Genomic DNA, 22,105 nt, shown 5'->3' with positions numbered 1-22,105 from the left:
ATTCTGTGTTGCACTTACCCAGTGTAGGGACCGACGGCAAGTTGTTGCTTGCAGCCTAGCCCCAAACCAGCAAGTAGGCAAGGACAGTAAGGGGTTTTGCGCTAGGGCTTACACTGTCTTAGGGCCCTATTCCACAGTAACGATAATCGTCCGGATTGGCCCCATTTGGCCCGATTTGGCCGATTATCGTTCAGTAAAATAGAGAGAACGATCAGCCGATCGTGTCATCGGCTGATCGTTCATTTAGGGTCAGACCTAAAATCATCGGTCCCCCACCGCGTATCGCTACGGTTGAATAGCGGTGCGCGGCGGGCGACCGACGATTTGACAGCAGCAGCAGTAATACATTACCTGCAGGTCTTCTTCTCCGTGCTGTTTTCATCCTCGGGTCTCGTGCTCTCTATCTTCTGAATGGCCGGTCAGCTGACGGAGCGCTCAGCCAATCACAGGCCGGGACCGCCGCGGCCTGTCATTGGCTGAGTGTGGCCTGTCAGCTGACCGGCCATTCAGAAGATAGAGCGCGTGGGACCCGGGGATGAAGACAGCGCAGAGAAGAAGACCTGCAGGTAATGTATGATGCTGCAAGGGCTGCAAGGACATCGGTAACAATGTCCTTGCAGCCCTTGCTCAACGATCATCGGGCCGTGGAATAGGCCCAGTAAACGAGCGGCAATCTAGCAGATCGCCGCTCGTTTACATCGTTGATCGGGCCCTCCTCGGCCCGTGGAATAGGACCCTTACACTTGCATTTTTGAGACAAATCAACTTAATTACCTTTCATCTTAAGGTTCCACCTTGGCCCTTTAGTCCTAAGTAGATTTTGAGATAAGCAAACTCTGAATTATATGAAGGTTCATGGGAACCACTGTAATTTGACTGGAAGGCATATCATCATAAAGGAAGAAACTAGGTTCCTAAGGAGAACTCTCATGCTCCACAGCTCATTGAGAGATTTACCATAATGACCCCATCAAGCCTCATGATGAGGAAGTCTCATTGAAAGGAATGTCACTGTTACCTCCTGGTTAGCCACAACACCAGTGAACTGTCATGTCTTGTTGTTTGTGCTCATTGATGACATCAGACATGGTAGTTTGTTTAAAGAGGAATTGTTCTGCCATGCTTTGCCTGCATATTTAGGACTGCAGCTTTCCCTAGATCCCCCTTTTTGAACATTTTGCACTCTCTGCTCTTTGGTTCTGATTTACCTTGATCTACCCTGTGTCATCTTTTGGACTTGTCTCCTGGTGATGATCCTTGGCTTCATTACGTATAATGCTGCGTTTACACGGAACGATTATCGTGCGAATTGATGATGATCGAATTTGAACAATAATCGTACGTGTAAACGCAGCGAGCCATCAAGCGACGAGCGAGAAATCGTTCATTTTGATCTTACGACATGTTCTCGTTCGCAAAAAAATTCGCAGATCGTTCCGTTTAAACCGTCGTTCAATGATTTTACCTATGTGCGAGATAGGCTCAAGCAATCGCAAAATGATCGCAAAACGATTTTTTCGTACGATATATTGTTCCATCTTAATGCTGATCGTTTTAAAAAAAATGTTGTTCTTTCGATATCGTTAATCGTAAAATCGGGCGAATTATCGCTCCGTGTAAACGCCGCATAACACTTGTTAATCAGTTCTACTGCCACAATCAGTGGGGACCATAACCTTGGAATTTTACTGGAAAAGTTACCTCCTTAAAGGGGTTGCCTTCGTCTCTGTTAGCATTTTAAAAACATCTGATGATGTGCCGCTCCCACAGGGTGAATTGCTGCTACTGGCATTTTTGGGTTGTGCATGTCTGTAAACCTTTGCAAATCTGTTATTCTGACAAAAATAGAAGACTTATCAGCTGTTTGTCTTATAGCCAGTGTAAAAACACTTTTCCACCACTTTTACAAAATTTTTGCGTGGGTGTGGTTTATGCAAAAAAGTCCTACGTTGCACCTGAATCTTGCTGAAAAGTCTGTCCGACTTCAAGCCAAGTAATAGCTGGTGTAAACTTTGCACCAAAAATCTAGACAGTCTTTAAGTTCACAGATTTATCAAGCAATACATTTAAAGGGTGTCTAGTCTAAGTTTGCACTTTAAGCCTATGTTCACACTACGTAAAAGTACGGCTGTTGGAGTGTGGAGTGTTCTGATGTGGGCGCGCGCTGATGCGCCCGCATCAGAACCCTTTGGCCGGAAAGATTATCCTTAAGTACCAGCCGGGATGATCCGGGCAGAGACCGGCAGTTCTGTGACCTGGACGGTCTAACACTTTGTGTGAACATAACCTAAGGCCATGTTCATACTATGTATGAGACCGGCCATTCCGTGACCCGGCCAGTCTCTGAAAAGATCATTCCGTCTGGTACTGCAGTACTGTCCAGATGATCTTTTCGGCCGCAGGGTTCAGATGCGGGCGCATCCGTTAGCGCCCACATCAGAACTCCTCACAGCACATTGTGGAGCTTGTGACCGGAGCCGCTCGCTCCACAGTGTGCACTGATATGGGTTTCTGGGGCCACTATTCAATGAATAGCGTCCGCAGAAAACTGACATGTCAGTTGTTTGCGGGGCCGGGAGGGATCCCCGCCGGAGCGTATACTATGTGTATACGCTCCGTCCGGGTTCCCATAGGCACCAATGGAACGTATATTTTCGTACAATATACGTTGTGTGAACATAGCCTAAGAGTTATAGTAAATGTGGGTTATTGTTTGTAGTTAGATTATAAATCTGAAAATGTCAATGAAAATTGGGATTTTTTTTTTACATAAATGCAGCAATATCTTCATAATTAAGATAACATTTTTATCAGATGGAAAGTTGTTTGTGTTCATAACATGAATTTAGGAACCAGAACAACTTGATCTCCTCTCATGTATAGTAAATATGGCAATAACTCAAACACTAAGTGGGGCGACTTATGTAAACCGCTTTTTTTGCATTTAGAGTTACAAAACATATAAAACAAAAGCATTTATATGCTATGCTTTCAGTAAAATGGTTTTAATAACACATTGTACCTAAAATAACACAATTTACTCAACTGTCTTGGGCCTTCTTACCATTCATATTCAAAGGGTTATCCCATGAGCAACATTCATCATATATCCACAGAACAGGTGATAAATGTATTATTTTGAGGGGTTTTAACTACTGGGACTTCTACCAATAATGAGACGGGAGGGCTTGAGTCCCCTACCAGAATAGAGAGGCATTCACACATTGACATGTCTGGAACTCCTCATGTGCGGCAAAAATCCAACTTTTAGGTAAAGGCACAAATTTTATTTGTACCCAGCCTGCTCTAATGTACTATATTCTACTACAGCTGAATTTTTATTAGTAAATCAATTTTTTATATGAATGGATTAAATTGAATATTGTTGAAAATGAAACCTTTTTTCCCAACACTTGCATTTATGGTATTGCCACAGGACAGATGCATGGCCTACCTCTAGGACCTTTACCATGTTCACACAGAGTATGAATAGAAAGGTGGGAGTAGCTGAAGTACTATGGATTTCACCACATCTCCAATGCAAAACGACAGAATTAAAGAGGTTGGCCACTTTATAGTACAATTGTTCAGTGTACAGTATTAGTAACTGTACCCACTGTATATACTGACAGCAGCTCCCTGTATACCTTCAGGCTGGGCTGTCCTGCTCTACAGTATTTCTGTCCATAAGATGGCCGACATGGAGGAGCATGTGACCATGCCCTGTCCCCCCAGTGTCTACTACTGAGCCTGTATATGCCTATAGAGGACACTGGAGGCATGGCATGGTCACATGCTCCTCCACGTCAGCCATCTTATGGACAGAAACACCACAGAGCAAGGCAGCCCTGCCTGGAGGAGGGAAGTGTGATTTTAGCTCTATGAGGCACACAGGGAGCTGCTGTCAGTATATACAGTGAGTACACTTACTAATACTGTACACAGAACAATTTTACTATAAAGTGGTTTCAACGGTAGTTACTTAATACTTAAAATAACGGCCGTTGTTGCTGTTTAACATACTTTGGTGGACATCATTGGTACATTGTTCATGTTCAGGTTGAATGATAGTCCTTCTGGGTGTTGTCTTTTTTTAAAGGTCCATTGAATTTAACATAAAAGGCGGTGAAATGATGGTGAATTAAAAAAACTGTGTGCGCACAAGTTGAAATAATGGCTAGTCACAGTGGCTGTCAAATTAATGTTCTTGACATTAAATTGTGGCTGTTATTTAGGGAACAGCGGTCGTTATTCAATGCATTGTGTGAACTTATAGCCGTTGTTTCCGTAGACTTCAGTGGTTAGCATTGAAGATGGAAAACAACAGCCGTTATTTTAAATTAAATTGGCAGCCGTTATTTAAAGAAAAAGAAAGTGTGTGAACATGGCCTTAAAGGAGTTAGGGCCCTATTCCACTGGACGATTATCGTTCAGATTATCGTTACATCGTTCGAATCTAAACGATAATCGTTCGGTTGAAATGCAGTTAACGATTAACGACTGAACGAGAAATCGTTGATCGCTTTATAAAGGCCCTATTACAAGGGTCGTTAAGAGGAGCAAACGAGCGCTCTCAGCGCTCGTTTGCTCCTCGTTCCCCGCTCGATGCCGCCGCTATTCATCACGGCTGCAGCAAGCGGGTGAGTGCAGGAGGGGGCGGCAGGGAGCTGCAGGGGGGCTGCCCGGGTGATCGCTGATCGTCTGGGCAGCCCATAGGATATAGCAACGTCTGCTGCGGACATTCCTATTCAATGGAGCGACGGCAGCAGATCGCTGCTATATCATTCGCTTGTTTTTCAACATGTTAAAACACAGCGACTGCAACGATCAGCCGACATGAACGATGTCGGCTGATCATTGCACTCTATTCCACGGGACGATTATCGTCCGTAGCGGCCGATATTGGCCGAATACGGATGATAATCGTTCCGTGGAATAGGGCCTTAAGACCTGGACCTATTTTTATTGTTGCTCATTCGCAAAACGTTCGCAAATCGTTCGCATTGAATAAGACATCGTTCGGTCGTTCGCAATAGATACGAACTCAATAGCGAATAAATAGCGAAGAAAAAACGATCGCAATTACGATCATAAGTAATGATTATCGTTCCATGGAAATGAGTGAATGTTTTCAGGTCTTTCGCAATAGCGGTCGTTTGAGATTATAAATCGTTAACGATTATGCAAACGATAATCATCCGGTGGAATAGGGGCCTTATGCAGAATTAGCTACTTCTAGAAACAACAATACTCTTGTCCTCAGGTTGGGTGTGGTTTTGCGTCTCACTTCAATTACTGTGAATGGAGCTGAATTTCAATACCACACACAACCTGGGGACTGCTTTTGTAAGAAAGTAATAATTCTAATAATAATAATGCTTTTATTTGTATAGCGCACACAGATTCTGCAGCACTTTACATAGTTTTGCCAATTATTGCTCCCTGTCCCCAATAGGGCTCACAATCTAAATTCACCTATCTGTATGTTTTGGGTAGCCTTGCTTTTTCTATTATTAGATAACCCCTTTAATTAAATGTACTGGCACATGGTGTTGTGGAGAGCAGGACCACTTCAGACAGATGGGAGGGATGTAGAATTATCTCACTTGGGCTGAGTCTCAAACGTTACCTTTGGTTGGGCAGGATTCATCCGTGAGTTTATTTTAGAGGCCTAGCACCAAGAGAGGTGAATCTGTTTAGTTGAAGGTTTTATCTGATGAGGTCGCCTTGACATAGTAGATGGACTCACACTATTTGATCCAAATTTAAAGTATGTTTAGTACTATAAATAAAACAGTAAGGCAATTCAAAATAACTCATATTCACACGTCGTAAGAGAACGGCCGGTCTCTGAAAAGATCATCCCGGCCGGCGTGCCCGCATCAGAACTTCCTACAGCACACTATGGAGCGAGCGGACGCAGCCGCTCGCTCCACAGTGTGAAATGACATGGTTTTCTACGGCCGCTATACAATGAATAGGGGCCGCAGAAAACTAACATGTCAGTTGTTTGCGGCGCCACTAGGGATCCCGGCCGGGATCCCATAGACCAGTGTTTCTCAACCTGCGGTACGCGTACCCCAGGGGGTACGCGCCGCAGGCTGAGGGGGTACGCCGGGAGGTGGGGGGAAAAAATATTTTGGGTGCCGGGACACTGCTATCACCCAGCAATGTCCCGGCACCTGTCCCCGCCGCTGCTCTCACATCCTTCCCCCAGCAGCCTCACCAGCTTTCTGTGGGGTACAGGACATGGTGAGGCTGCTGGGGGAAGGATGAAGTCCGAGGATACAAACCAGCAGCCTCTCAACTCACTGTCTCTGAGGCCCTGCTGGTCCGGCCGCCTGTGGGGACATCAGCCTGCCGCCGCCGCCGCATCTCCTCTCCGCCGGGTCACCTCAGGCAGCCTGTTCGGGATTCGTCCCCAGGCTGCCGCATATCGTCCTGGGGCCCCCGGCTGGACGCTGCAACCCGATCCGGCAGCCTCACGCTCTTCCCCCGCGGCTGCCGGATCGGGTTGCAGCGTCCAGCCGGGGGCCCCAGGAGGATATGCGGCAGCCTGGGGACGAATCCCGAACAGGCTGCCTGAGGTGACCCGGCGGAGAGGAGAGGAGATGCGGCGGTGGCAGGCTGATGTCCCCGCAGGCGGCCGGACCAGCAGGGCCTCAGAGACAGTGAGTTGCGAGGGGGTAGTGGTGCTACTCTGCCCGCGGCCCCTGCAGTAGATTGTGGACCAGGATATGGGGCGCCCCCCATGTCCACCTGCCGCCGCTTCTCCCCGGTCTCCCCTACGGCTGATGCTGCTTCTCTCCGGTCAATCAGTGGTTTGTAGACCGGAAGATGGGGCCCCCCTCGTCCTACGGTTGACGCTGCTGCCTGTGGAAGTGGGGTGCCCCATCTCCCGGTCCACAATCCACTGCAGCAGAAGCCCCCAGCGCACCACTACATCATCACCTCTCTCCCCCCTCCACCTCCTCTCTACCCCCATCATCACCTCTCTCCCCCCATCATCACCTCTCTCCCCCCTCCACCTCCTCTCTCCCCCCATCATCACCTCTCTCCCCCCATCATCACCTCTCTCCCCCCTCCACCTCCTCTCTACCCCCATCATCACCTCTCTCCCCCCTCCACCTCCTCTCTACCCCCATCATCACCTCTCTCCCCCCTCCACCTCCTCTCTACCCCCATCATCACCTCTCTCCCCCCATAATCACCTCTCTCCCCCCCTCCACCTCTTTTTCCTCCATAATCACCTCTCTCCCCCTCCACCTCCTTTCTACCCTCATCATCACCTCTCTCCCCCCTCCATCTTCTCTCTACCCCCATCATCACCTCTCTACCCCCATCATCACCTATGTACCCCCATCATCACCTCTGTACCCCCATAATCACCTCTCTCCCCCTCCACCTCCTCTCTACCCCCATCACCTCTCTACCCCGATCATCACCTCTCTACCCCTCCACCTCCTCTGTACCCCCATCATCACCTCTCTACCCCCATCATCACCTCTCTACCCCCATCATCACCTCTCTACCCCATCATCACCTCTCTACCCCCATCATCATCTCTGTACCCCCATAATCACCTCTCTCCCCCCTCCACCTCCTCTCTACCCTCATCATCACCTCTGTACCCCCTCCACCTCCTCTCTACCCCCATCATCACCTCTCTACCCCCATCATCACCTCTCTACCCCATCTTAACCTCTGTACCCCCATCATCACCTCTCTCCCCCCTCCACCTCCTCTGTACCCCCATCATCACCTCTTACCCCCCCTCCACCTCCTCTCTACCCCCATCATCACCTCTCTACCCCCATCATCACCTCTGTCCCCCTCCACTTCCTCTCTACCCCCATCATTACCTCTGTACCCCCATCATCACCTCTCTACCCCCATCATCACCTCCCTACCCCCATCATCTCCTCTGTATCCCCATCATCTCCTCTGTACCCCCATCATCTCCTCTGTACCCCCTCCACCTCCTCCCTACCCCCACCACCTCCTCTCACCCCTCATCACCCATCACCTTCTCTCACCCCCATCACCGCTCTCCTTCTCTGTCCTCCTCTCTCCCCTGTCTTCCTCTCCCCCCTTCACCTCCTCTCTCTTCCTCTCCCTTCTTCACCTCCTCTCTCCCCTGTCTTCCTCTCCCCCATCACCTCCTCTCTCCCCTGTCTTCCTCTCCCCCATCACCTCCTCTCTCCCCCATAACCTCCTCTCTCCCCTGTCTTCCTCTTCCCCATCACCTCCTCTCTCCCCTGTCTTCCTCTCCCCCATTCACCTCGTCTCTCTTCCTCTCTCCCCATTCACCTCGTCTCTCTTCCTCTCTCCCCTTCACCTCCTCTCTCTTCCTCTCCCTTCTTCACCTCCTCTCTCTTCCTCTCCCATTTCACCTCCTCTCTCTTCCTCTCCCCCCTTCACCTTCTCTCTCTTCCACTCCCCCTTCACCTCCTCTATCCTCCTCTTTCCTTCTTTTCCCCCTCAGACCTTACTCTCCCCTTAATCTCCTTGTGGCTCAGAGGCTGGAGAAGAGAGGAAGACCCCTCCCCCCCCCATGGGCGGATAACGTGAGTATGAATTTTTTTTGTTTGTTGGGGCAGGAGGGGGAGGGAGTAGAAGGGTGGGCATTACTATGGGGGCAGGGCAGGAGGCATTATTACTATATGGAGGGTCATGGAAGGGGATATTATTTTTAATGAGGGGTCCTAAATACGGGGATAACCCACACACCTACTCACTTTACAGCGCATTACACCAAACAGCGGAATTATTACTGTATGGGAGCCTATAGGTAGGAAAAAGGGAGGGAAGTTAAAGGAAAACTGTGACGCCTAAGATGTTTGGCAGGTTCTCTGGCAAGAGGTAAATTGTAGCTGCAAGAAATCATCATGGTGGTCTGGGCCAGATGGAGAGGAAAAGGAAAAGTGATATATGGCTACATGGGGAGGTATCTGGCTATAGAAGGAGGTATCTTAACTACATGGGGAGATGTCTGGCTACATGGGGGAGGTATCTGACTGCATAGGGGAGGTATCTGACTACATGGGGAGATATTTGACTACATGGGGGAGGTATCTGGCTACATGGGGGAGGTGTCTGACTACATGGGGAGATATCTGACTACATGGGGAGGTATCTGACTACGTAGGGGGAGGTATCTGACTACATGGGAAAATATCTGACTACATGGGGGAGGTATCTGGCTACATGGGGGAGGTATCTGACTACATGGGGGGAGGTATCTGGCTACATGGGGGGAGATATCTGGCTACATGGGGGAGAGGTATCTGGCTACATGGGGGAGAGGTATCTGGCTACATGGGGGAGAGGTATCTGGCTACATGGGGGAGAGGTATCTGGCTACATGGGGGAGAGGTCTCTGGCTACATGGGGGAGAGGTATCTGGCTACATGGGGGAGAGGTATCTGGCTACATGGGGGAGAGGTATCTGGCTACATGGGGGAGGTATCTGACTACATTGCAGAGGTATCTGGCTACATAGGGAGGTATCTGACTACATGGGAGGAAGTATTTGGCTACATGGGGGAGGTATCTGACTACATGGGGAGGAGGTATCTGGCTACATGGGGGGATATCTTGCTACATATAAGGGGTATCTGGCTACATAGGGGAGATATCTGGCTACATAGAAGAAGGCCTCTTGACTACATGGGGGAGGTATCTGACTACATGGGGGAGATATCTGGCTACATAGAAGAAGGCCTCTTGACTACATGGGGGGAGGTATCTGGCTCCAGGGGGACATATCCATCTCTGTGGGATATATCCCACCTGCTTCTCTGGCACCCGGTTTACTGACGGCCTGCTCAGCCAATCAGTGCACAGTCCCACCGTAGCCACTGATTGGATGAGCGGGCTGTCAGTGAGCTGGGAGCCAGAGAAGCAGGTGGGAGTACAGGGAGGTAAGTATGATCTGTTAAGGGCCGGCAGCTAATTAGGTAAATAGGCAGCGGCTACATTCTCGCAGCAGATTAAAAATCCTCTGTGAGAATGCAGAGCCATAGGCCATAACAGTACAGAGTATCGCAGTGGATTTTGCTGTGAAACGTACATGTAAATCTACCCTGGGCAATGTTATTAATGGATGGCATCGTTGGGGGTACTGGACTGGAGCATCTTGTCGCATGGGGGTACTTGGCCTGAAAAGGTTGAGAAACACTGCCATAGACAACAATGCAGCGTATATTCTCTTAATACAACAGCCGTGATTTTACTAAAATAATATGTTGTGTAAACATAGCCATTTATGTAATGTTTCTGTAAATCTTGGCTCATTTTAAGCACTGCTCCCAGTGAGAGCTGCATGTCATCTGATATTCTCAAAATGTAGAGCAGACGTCCTGGAAAACAAAATCTTTACAGGTTCAACAAAACAACAAAATCTTAACATACAGGTGTTTTATTGTGGATATTTCATTAAAATTATTATTTCACCATGTCACATTTGATCACCATCACCATTATGTTGTCAGAGGTATTTATATTGATGAGATCTAGTGTCAATATAGCCTTAGGCCATGTTCACACTATGATTTTTAATGGCCATTATTTGATACTCAAAACCATTGCCATTATTTTGAGTATTAAATAACGGACGTTTTTTAACATACTTTGGTGGCCGTCATTACAATGATGGTACATTATTCTAGTTCAGGTTGATGATGTTCCTTTTCAGTGGGGCTAATTTTAAAAGGTCCATTATTGAATGTAACTGAGAAGATGGTAAAAAAAAAAAGTTAGTGTTTTAACAATGTAAAATAATATCCGCTGTTCTCTAAATAACGTCCACAAATTAATGACACCGACATTAATTTGACGGACACTGCAAACAGTGTCTGTTATTTTAGACATTGTGTGAACCAACAGCTTTAGTTTCCATAGACTTCTATGGAAATCATTAAAAACTGAAAATAATGGCTCTTATTTTAAATTAAAATGGCAGCTGTTGTTTTACAGTGTTGTGAACATAGCCTGAGGCTATGTTCACACTACGTATATGTACGGCCGTAGTGCGAACGGCGAATATACGCCCGTAGTTTTGAGGTTGGTTGGAACAATGGAAAGTATAGGATTTCCGGCTGCACAGTGCACACTATGTATGAGCCTACGGCCCCATCGTATACGGAGCCGTGAAAAATGAACAAGACCATTGTTTGCGGCTGGAACTGCTCAAACTCACGGCCGTGGATTTACATGCGGTCCCGTACATAATACTTATTTCAGCAAAATCCAACTTGATTTTTATATTAAAAGTAGGGATGAGTGAACTTTTGAAACCTTTGTGTAGTTGCAGTTGCTATTACAATGAAAAAAGTGGAAAAAATCAAAGTGCAAAAAGAGTGTAAAAAAAACCCGGCAAATCGGCAATAATGCCATTCCCGATGCCTCTAATGGTTAATATATTAAATTATTAAAACATATTTTTGTTGTAATAAAGTCCCTTTGATTGTTCAATAATTACATTTAAACAAATCCATCATTGTGCAATTAAATATACTGTAAAAAAATAAATATATATATATAAATATATAAATATACATTTATTTATATATATATATTTATTTTAACAGTATATTTAATTGCACAATGATGGATTCGTTTAAATTAAATTATTGAACAACGAAAGGGACTTTATTACAACAAAAATATGTTTTATTAATTAAATATATTAACCATGAGAGGCATCGGCATTACTGCAGAGGATCGCTAACCCCGGTAATAGCGATTCCTGTAAATTGTTTCCCTGCTTTCCCAGATGCATTCCAGAGGTGTTTGCATCACTTTCTAAAGATTTTATTTGTCTATGTCTATTTTTCACACGGCCGTAGTTTCAGCCGCACATTTCCGGCCGCGTAAAAACTACGGCCGGAAATATACGTAGTGTGAACATAGCCTAAACCTGCAGCATTACTGGTGTATAACTCTGAGCCACTGACTTTTCACTGTTTGCACATTTATAACAGTATTTTCTACTTAACAACAATATACTGTAGAAGTCTATTTGTTATTCACTGTGTATATTGTTTCCCCTGTGCCATGTATCTGTTGTTCAGGCCTCTCCACTATGTTTTTAAATGTGTATAAATGTTTTTGATGTTTTTAAATGTGTGTATATGTTTTTTATAGGAATGTTTTGGAGTTATAAAAATCCTGATCCAATAAAATTCAATTTTTGGTACTGATTTGGTATTTGGTTAAATTAGGGTTGTTTTTTGGTATTTTAATATCAAGGGCAGCAGGGAGTATAAATATGGCCCTGCTTCCAGGGAGCGTGCCAACACAGCACTATGAGTAATATTTTCTTCTGTGCTTGACTAACCTCTTTTTCGATAATTGTTTAAGTAATGTTGTATAAAGCCAGAAATCTCTAAATTTTATTTAGTGTTAGCTGTACTGTGCTTCAATAAGACTCCTCTCATGCCCTCATAACAGGGTCACAGCCAGTCGTGTCATTGGAAATGCAAACGTTAGTCACATGCTTTGCACATGAATTAGTTTGACATGTCACCTGATATGTTCTGCGTTTGTGTAGATATAAATGGAGAGGGTGACTCAGTTTCTTACCTCATTGTTATGTGAAGACATTCAAGTTTCCATTCCATGTAAGCTGCTGCTGCCTGAAGATTCTGGCCAGTGGGGATCTGTTGCTCACATTCTGGTGTAGATTTGTGTAATCTAGTTACTGAGCTAGTAAAGTGGTATATAATTTTATATACTGTAAACAATACATTTTAATGGAAAGTTGTCAAAAGTATTGATAATTGTCAGTACATTAGTAAGTAGTTAAGTACACAAACCGATCACAACACAGCTCCATTCCTCTGCTGTTACTCACACCTCTCACAGTCCTTCTTATTGTTTCTGTCTCCTTGCCTACACGCTATTCAAGGGTATTGTTATATACAATAGTTCCACCAGATAGTATACTCCTATTTACCGTCTACTACAACACCTATTCAGCGCTAAATATAACTGTCTATAGCTGTAATACTTGAAAACCCACAACAATATACTATACACAAACGGAAATTATGGGCATGTTTTCCAATTAAAATGATATCATTTATTAATAAATGCAATTAAAAAAGTACAAAAACATGATAATAAATAGAAGTGTCAAACAACAAATCCAACAAAGCCTAACAAAACAGAGCAGGATACCATGGTTGGTGTAACACACACATATATACATCTGTATCTTTGTATAATTGCCACAAGTACTCAGACTATAGCTAACACATGTCGTTCAAATAAACAGACATGGTCATAGTGCCCAACCCTGGAAAAAAGTTTGTTGTGACTTTTAGATCTTAGACATAGAGGGAGATTTGTTAAACATGGTGTAAAGTGAAACTGGCTCGGTTTCCCCTAGCAACCAATCAGATTCCACTTTTCATTCTTCACAAACTCTTTGGAAAATGAAAGGTGGTATCTGATTGGTTGCTAGGGGCAACTGTGCCAGTTTCACTTTACACCATGTTTGACAAATCTCCCCCATACAGTCTGAAATCTCCTCACCCATGTCCTCCCTGTGTCACATGTTATAACCCAACGTATGATTCGCATAGATGGCTTCCTTAGGGGACCCATTTATGTAATTTTTAAATGGTATTTAATAAATGATATAATTTAATTGAAAAACATGCCCATGATTTCCATTCAAAGGTAGTAGGAGGTTAATAAATTTTAGATATTCCCATAACAGACATGGCATATTCAAATGATATGTTAACCCCTTAACGACATCGGGCGTAAATTTACGCCCTCGCGCCCTGGTACTTAGCGCATCAGGGCGTAAATTTATGCCCGATGTTTCCCCGATCGCTGCGTGTTCGCACACAGCGAGCGGGGAAGATGGCCTGCTATAAATCATAGCAGGCCATCTTAGCTTCTCAGCAGGGGGGTGGTTAACACCCCCCGTGTTTACGATCGCCGCTATTGGCTGATCAATTCAGATCAGCCAATAGCGGCGATCGGAACCTTTCCGATCGGAAAAAAATGGCGGTCGGTGCTGTCCAAGGACGGCACTGACCGCCATTACTGTAAAAAGTAATGGTGGTCACGGTGCCACCGGCCCGATCGCCGTGAACGGCCGGCCGGTATTGACCGGCCGTTCACGGCGATCGGGCCGGTAGCACGGCGATCAGAGTCCCCCAAAATAGTATATACCTGCTCTGGACCCCTCAGCTAGGTAGCTGAGGGGTCCAGAGCAGGTATTTGTTCATTACTCACCTGTCCCGGGGTCCTGATCGGCGTCTTCCGGGTTCGCGGCGTCCTTCGTCTTCTCATTCGGTCTTCGGCTCTTTCCGGCGGTCCCCATCGTCTTTTTTCGGCTATTTTTGGCTCCAGCCTCGTCTTTTTCCGGATTTTGCGCTCTGCTGCCCCCTAGCGGCTGATATGTGTAATACACTTATCAGCAGCTACAGGGATGTTCAGAATGTAGAAACTGTTTTTCTTTTTTTCCAATTTATTTTTTTCGATTTTCCGCACCCTATCGCCGCTGAGTGTTGATCAGCATCGCACGAAAGTGCGCTGCTAATCAGCAACTCCTCCTTTTTGGCGTAGAGTGTTTTTTTTTCTATATCCTACTGCCACGGTCTGCTGATAAGTGCCGCACATAAGTACGGCATTTATCAGCAACGCCTTTGTTGGCGTAGGTTTTTTCTATGCTTACTGTAAAAAAAAAAACACGTAAAAAACACTACATTACACCACACTACATTGAATAAAGTTTGACACTACACCACTACATACCCCATATACTAGTCCCGGTATAAAGATGGCCCCCAGGGTGTTTTCGGTGTCAGACGCATACGTTATTATTGCCTCCGACACCGAAACAGCCAGTGAGGATGAATGGGGGGATCCTTTGTTCCTCCATTCATCCTCATCCTCATCATCCAGTGACGTGTCTGCGGGTAGCGTAGCGTACGCTGCCCCCCAGACACGTCTTTTCCGCCAGTACCGTCCCAATAAGAGATGATGATATGGCGTGAAATTCTACAAACTCTGTGAGCGTACCTCTGGGTACTCACAGATTTAGGGTACGTGCACACTGCGGAATGGCGAAGGATAACCCTTTGTGCATTCCGCAGTTGGCACCCGCCGGCGGACTGATGCTGGCGCGTGTCTCCACCCGTGTCATAGACTCCATTCTATGCACAGGCGGATTCCATCGTCCATCCAAAGAATGAATACGTTGGACGGAGAGCGGAATCCGCCCGTGCATAGAATGGAGTCTATGACACGGATGGAGACGTGCGCCTGCATCACTCCGCCGGTGGGTGCCAGCTGTGGAATGCACGAAGGGTTATCTGTCGCGATTCCGCAGTGTGCACGTACCCTTAGAGGTATGAAGGAAGGGACACCCGAATCCAGCCCCCAGATGCCCCCAGATGCCCCCTCCCCCCCATCCTCGGAACAAGTGGGAAGATCGTCCGGGAACTGATCTTCCCACTGCTGGATAAAGGTTACCACCCGTACAGTGGTAACTTTTATACCAGCACCCCCACTTCCGGTCCCTCGCTGCCCTGTAGCTTGCGGCACGATCCAAACATATCAGAAGTAGTAATAGAGCCCTAATATTTAGCAGCCATGGAGCAGACCCAGCGCTTCTGGATATGAAGGACCCTGTATCGCACCAGGACAACATTTTCCTGGTGACGTCCCCCACACTGCAAAACAGGAAACCCCAGAAGAAGTGCAGAGTGTGACGTAACAGGGGGATCAGGAAGGTCACCATTTTCCAGTGTGACACCTGTCCTGATCACCCCGGCCTCTGCATACTGGATCGCTCCAAGGCGTACCATACGTCACTGGGGTTCTACATTATCTAAATTCTGTCCCTTATTCCTATTTCAGGGGTCCCGTTGATCCAGGGATTATTCTGATCGCCATTATGGAGTCGGGAAGGAATTTTTCCCCAGTGATGAGGCTACTGTCGTCTGCCTCACGAGGGTTTTTTGCCTTCCTCTGGATCAACACAGGTTGAATTTGATGGACACCTGTCATTTTCAACCTTATAAACTAATAATTGGCCTAATACCCCCAAATAAATTAGAATGGTCCCTTTTCCCCAGCTAAGTAGGTATGGCCGCCATTCCCATTAGAGGATGCCATGATGCAATTACAAAGCCTCTGTGCGGCCAGGACAGTAGAAACCCCCCACAAGTGACCACATTCTGGAAACTACACCCGATAAGGAATCTAACAAGGGGGGCAGCGGGGATATGGCCCCCTGGTGACGGCCACATTTGGGACGTGAAAATGAAAAAAATGGTATTTTTTATTTTCTCAGCACATGTTCTATGTAAGTGCCCGTCACCAGTGGGGTCCATATTCTCACTGCACCCCTTGTTAGATTCCGTATGGGGTGTAGTTTCCAAAATGGGGTCACTTGTGGGGGGTTTCTACTGTCCTGGCAGCACAGGAGCTTTGTAAATGCGACATGGCCTCCATCCTCCATTCCAGCCTCTAAATGGCGCTCTGTCCCTTTGGTGGCTTGCCCTGTGCCCATATGGCACATTATGCCCACATGTGGGGTATTATCGTACTCAGGGGAAACTACCCTACACGTTTTGTGTTCATTTTCTTTTTTAACCCCTTGTGGAAATGGAAAAAATTAAGGCTAGACCAACATTTAGTTTAATTTTTGTAACATTTTTACTCTAAATCATAAATCTTGTCATGATTTTTTCATTTTCACAAGGGGCTAAAAGATAAAAAAAAACACTAAATGTGTAGCGCAATTTCCCCTGAGTACGGAAATACCCCACATGTGGACATAAAGCGCCATGCGGGTGCAGGGTAAGCCTCCGAAGGGAAGGAGCGCCATTTGGTTTTTGAAGGCTAGATTTGGATGGAATGGATTTCGAGGGGCCATGTTGCATTCAAAAGGCCCCTGTGTTGCCAAGACAGTTGAAACCCCCCACAAGTGACCCCATTATGGAAACTACACCCCTCAGGGAATGTAACAAGGGGTGTAGTGAGCATATGAACCCCACTGGTGACGGGCACAAATGTGGAACAATGTGGCGTGAAAATGAAATATTACATTTTTTACACTATAATGTTGGTTTAGCCTTGAATTTATCATTTTCACAAGGGGTTAAAAGAGGAAAAAACAAAACAAAATGTGTAGAGCAATTTCCCCCGAGTCCGTAAATACCCCACATGTGGACATAAAGTGCCATGTGGGCGCAGGGCAAGCCTCCGAAGGGAAGGAGCGCCATTTGGATTTTGGAGGTTGGATTTGGCTAGAATGGATGATGAACGCCAAGTTGCATTTACAGAGCCCTCGTGCTGCCAAAACACTGGAAACCCCCCACAAGTGACCCCATTCTGGAAACTGCACCCCTCAGGGAATCTAACAAGGGGTGCAGTGAGGATATGGACCCCTTGATGATGGGCACATTTGTGCCATGAAAGTGAAAAAAATTTAAATTTTCCCTTTCACGTCACATTGTTCCACATTTGTGCCCGTCACCAGTGGGGTCCATATGCTCACTGCACCCCTTGTTAGATTCCTTGAGGGGTGTAGTTTCCAGAATGGGGTCACTTTTGGGGGGTTTCCAGTGTCTTGGCAGCACGAGGGCTCTGTAAATGCGACATGGCCCTTGAAATCCTTTCCAGTGAAATTCAGCTTCCAAAAGCCAATTGGTGCTCCTTCCCTTTGGAGGCTCGTCCTGCGCCCCCTTGGCACTTTATCACCACATGTGGGGTATTTCCGTACTCGGGAGAAACTGCGCTACACATTTTGTGTCTTTTTTTTTCTCTTATCCTTTTAAGAAAATGAAAAATTGAAGGCTAGGACAACGTTTTAGTGTAAAAAATATTTTTTTCTTTTTTCACGCCATATTGTTCGGAAAATCTGTGAAGCACCTGTGGGGTCCAAATGCTCACCGCACCCCTTGTTACATTCCTTGAGGGGTGTAGTTTTCTAAATGGTGTCCCTTTAGGGGTGTTTTTTAGGTTTTGGCACCCCAGAGACTCTGCCAACCTGAAGTGGTACAGTCAAAAATGACCAAAAATAACGGAGGCATTGAAATTCACTAGGCGCTCCTTTATATCTGAGGCTTGTGGTTGCGTCAAATAGCGCAATAGGGCCACATATGGGGTATTTCTATAAACTGCAGAAACGGGGCAATAATTATTTGGGTGCATTTCTCTGGTAATAGGTTTATAATTATGAAAAATATTGGATTACAATAAAATCTCTGCACAGAAAATTAAAATTTTCAAATTTCTTACACACTTGGCTTTTATTTCTGTGACTCCCCTAAAGGGTTAAAACACTTTCTGGATATGCTTTTGCAGAGTGTGGGGGGTGCAGTTTCTGAAATGGGGTGCTTTGTGGGGCTTTCTAACATACAGGCCCCTCAAATACACTTTAAACCTGAACAGGTCCCTAAAAATATCTGATTTTGAAATTTTACTGAAAATTTGGAAATTTGCTGCTAATGTTTTAAGCTTCCTATTGTCTAAAAAAAATGAAAGATTGTTTAATAACTGCTGCCAACATAAATTAGACATGTTGCTAATGCTATTTAATATATAATTTATGTGGTATAACCACTTTCTGTATAAGCAAAAAAGTTTCAAAGTTGGAAAAATGCATTTTTTCACATTATTTGGGTTTTTTTCATAAAGATTCGTTATGAGTATCGACTCCAATTTACCAGAAATGTAAAGTACAATATGTCACAAGAAAACAATCTCAGAATCAGCCGGATAGGTAAAAGCATCCCGAAGTTATTAATGAATAAAGTGACACTGGTCATATTCATAAAATTTGTCTCTGTCATTAAGGCCATTTCAGGCTCTGTCCTTAAGGGGTTAAGTATCTAAACCGGGATCTTTTTCAGTTTGCTTATGCTGAACTTAGGTCCAAAAAGAGAAGTAACTCTAATTCTCTGCTGCCCAAGGCTGGATTTAGAAACAGGTTTTTAAGACCACAAACACTCTGTTCATTGTTTTACTTTAAAGTCTATAGTGAAATATGGCATAGACATTTTTTTAATCCTTTGTTTAAGCTTGCATTGGCCCAGGGCTGCTGTACAACTATCTTGGCTTTAGGTGCACCATATTGTGGCACATGGCAATGATAACACACTTATTATACACCATGGGGGATGGTATAAACTAAGACTAAACTTACTTTAAATGTACAAATCATCTTATTTGTTGCCTACATAGTAATAGTTTCTGAAGCAAAATGTCCATTAGTTAGACTTGGGCGACCATTTTTCTGTGCCGTGCCCATGATTTATAAGATTTAATACACAGACCGCTAAAATTGACTTACTTTTTTATGGCCTAATGTGAGGTCGCAAAGCAGTAAGATTGCTGTTTTGTTTGTGAGACCATTATAATGCAAATGCTGATTATCAGGTAAATGAGTGTTATAATAATCTGCTAGTATAAAATGGGATTTACAATAAGGGTGCTTTTTTTTAAAATACTCTATATGGTGCCATTGATAGAAACATGTTAAAGGGGTATTTCACTCTAGTAAAATGCATGTTACATCATCCCCCCTCCTGGAAACAAATACGTCATTCCATGCATGCCATTACCTTTTCTGCCGCCTATCCCCAGTTTTGAGCTGCTGTTTTCTGCTGAAGACACAGAAAACTGTGTGTGAGCCTTTCTCTCTGTGTCTCCCCCTCCCCCCCCCCCCCTTACAAGACAGCTCATGTAAAAAGTGTCCCTGGCCTGTGTTTGTGCACTGTTTCTGTGAGGCCAGGAGTGTTAATAACAGTAATGTCACAAATATCTTGTCCTTAGAGTAACTCTCCCCCATTACACAGTGCAGAGCCAGCCAGGGACACTATTTACATGAGCTGTCTAGAAAGGGAGGGGGGAGGAGGGGGAGACGGAGATAACAGCTCACCCAAAGATTTCTGTGTCTTTAGCAGAAAGCAGCATGCTCAGAACTGGTGAAGAAGACGAAAAAGTTGATGACACATATGGAATGAATTGTTAGTCTCAAGGAGGGCGGAGGATTCAACATGTATTTTACATGTGGAATTAAAGTGGAATTAAAGGAAAACAAAATCGCTTTATTGATTAATGATTTTTATACCAAATTCATCCCCCTTTCAAGTGGGGCCTAAATGTATGGGGTGCTTAGTACAACACATGGCGGTGCTCTAAAATGGCATATCCAGTTTCACTTTGTGCATTCTGATGCGTGTGTGGGTGTGGGGTCAAAATGCTCATTATACCCCTAAATAAATTCATTGAGGGGGTGCAGATTGCAAAAAAGGGTCAGTTGTTAGGGTTTCTGGTACCCTTGGAGCTTTTGCATGTGCAAAATGGCACCTTAAAGTGTCATAGTTGTTACAAATAACTTTTGACATGTCAGAGAGACATGTCAAAATATTTTTTCTCACAAAATAAATGATGTCCTGCAGCATCAAAGGTTGGTGTCCAAACAACAATTTATTGCATAATGTGCCCAGAGATCAGTGACATTTTAACCATCCTGTGATCTTTCTCAAGCCAACAGTGATTGCGTACAAACCAAGGATATATATATATATATATATATATATATATATATATATATATATATATATATATATATAATCAAAAATACGAAAAGTGCACCCACCGATGGGGACCATGGTTAGTGAACATTTCAAAACTTGGTGTGTATACATATTAAACAACATATACAAGTGTCCCACAATCCAATGAAATACAGCACATGGAAAAAACGTGGAAAAAAACACCCCAGTTATACATAAATTTACAGTATGTAACCAATAGATCATCCATATGTACACTAAGGCTATGTTCACACTGCGTATGAGTCCGGACGTAGTGCGAACCGCAAATATACGCACATAGTTTTGAGGTTGATGCGTTCGCTTGAAAGTATACGATATACGGCCGCACAGTACACACTACGTATGAGCTTACAGCCGGATCGCATGCGGCGCCGTGAAAAATGAACAAGACCATTGTTTGAGGACGGAAATGTTCCAACTCACGGCGTGGATTTCCATGCGGTCCCATACGGAGTACTTATTTCAGCCAAATTGAACTTGATTATTCGATCCAAAAGGTTCTGTGAGTTTTATTGGGCTGGGCGAATATTTCCAAGTAAATGACCTGTTTCAGATCGCTTCGAAACAAGATAGGGAAGCATAACTGTACTACGGGCGTATGTTCGCGGTTCGTACGTATCCGGCTGCATGTCGATATTTCCCACGCCCATAGTTTTAGCCGCACATGTACGGCGGCGTACGAAATGCATAGCCTAAGGGTGCTTTCACACGTACAGGATTCGCAGATCCACAGCAGATTTTATGCTGCGTTCAGTTATTTAGATCAAATCTGCTGCGGATCCGCAGCATAAAATCCACTGTCATATGGTGTGTGTGAAGCTACCCTTATATTACAGAGACAATGACAGTGGTTACTCACATAGAGTGTTCAAGCAGAGTAATGGAATAATGTTTTGCCAAAAGATTTGATGGGTATGAGCTGGGAGAGGTCTGTGCTCAGTGCTTTACTCTCCCAGCTCTGTGTCAAGTGATAAGATAGGCCACATAATGAAAAATGTCTATGGGGAACAACTTTTCTCATTGCCACAACTCATTCTCACAATCGGTCAGGGTCTCTCTGACATGTCCAAAGTTGTTTGTAACAAGAATAACACTTAAAAACCAAAATCCTCAGTAAAAATGGCACTCCTCCCCATCTGAGCCCTTCTGTGTTCTCAAACAGCAGGAGGGCTAAAGAGGAAGTCCCAAGAAAATGTAGAACGACAGGCCGGCAGGGAGTGTGCGAGAAAAAAATATACAAGCAAACTTGTCCCTCCTTGTGCCTCAATTGCGCAGCAACGGGGTTCCAACGCCATCTTTAGCTGGAAACAGGGTACATCATGACTCTGCTCTTCCAGCTGCAACGTCACGGCCTGGCTCGCTCAGCCAGTCAGTGTCCTGCCACAGTCACTGATTGGCCAAGCGAACAATTGCTCAGCCGGTGGCTGTGCATGGGACCCTATAGCGGCGCTACGGGGCATGAGCATAGGTCAGTTAACATTGTTTATTATTTTCCCCTCCTGCCTGTCTCT

The 22,105-nt window shown here is 45.1% G+C and overlaps 1 protein-coding gene across 5 annotated transcripts in view; it reads left to right on the top strand.

The window, feature by feature from the left end:
- LOC138795971 (monocarboxylate transporter 2-like) overlaps positions 1 to 22,105 on the top strand; it is a 132,680-nt gene that overhangs the window by 70,676 nt on the left and 39,899 nt on the right. The gene's annotated exons all lie outside the window — the stretch shown is intronic.

The sequence above is a fragment of the Dendropsophus ebraccatus genome, chromosome 1 (assembly GCF_027789765.1).
Source record: "Dendropsophus ebraccatus isolate aDenEbr1 chromosome 1, aDenEbr1.pat, whole genome shotgun sequence".
Taxonomy (NCBI): domain Eukaryota; kingdom Metazoa; phylum Chordata; class Amphibia; order Anura; family Hylidae; genus Dendropsophus; species Dendropsophus ebraccatus.
Note: the sequence above shows the minus strand (reverse complement) of the source record. Positions and strands in the feature narration are given on the sequence as shown.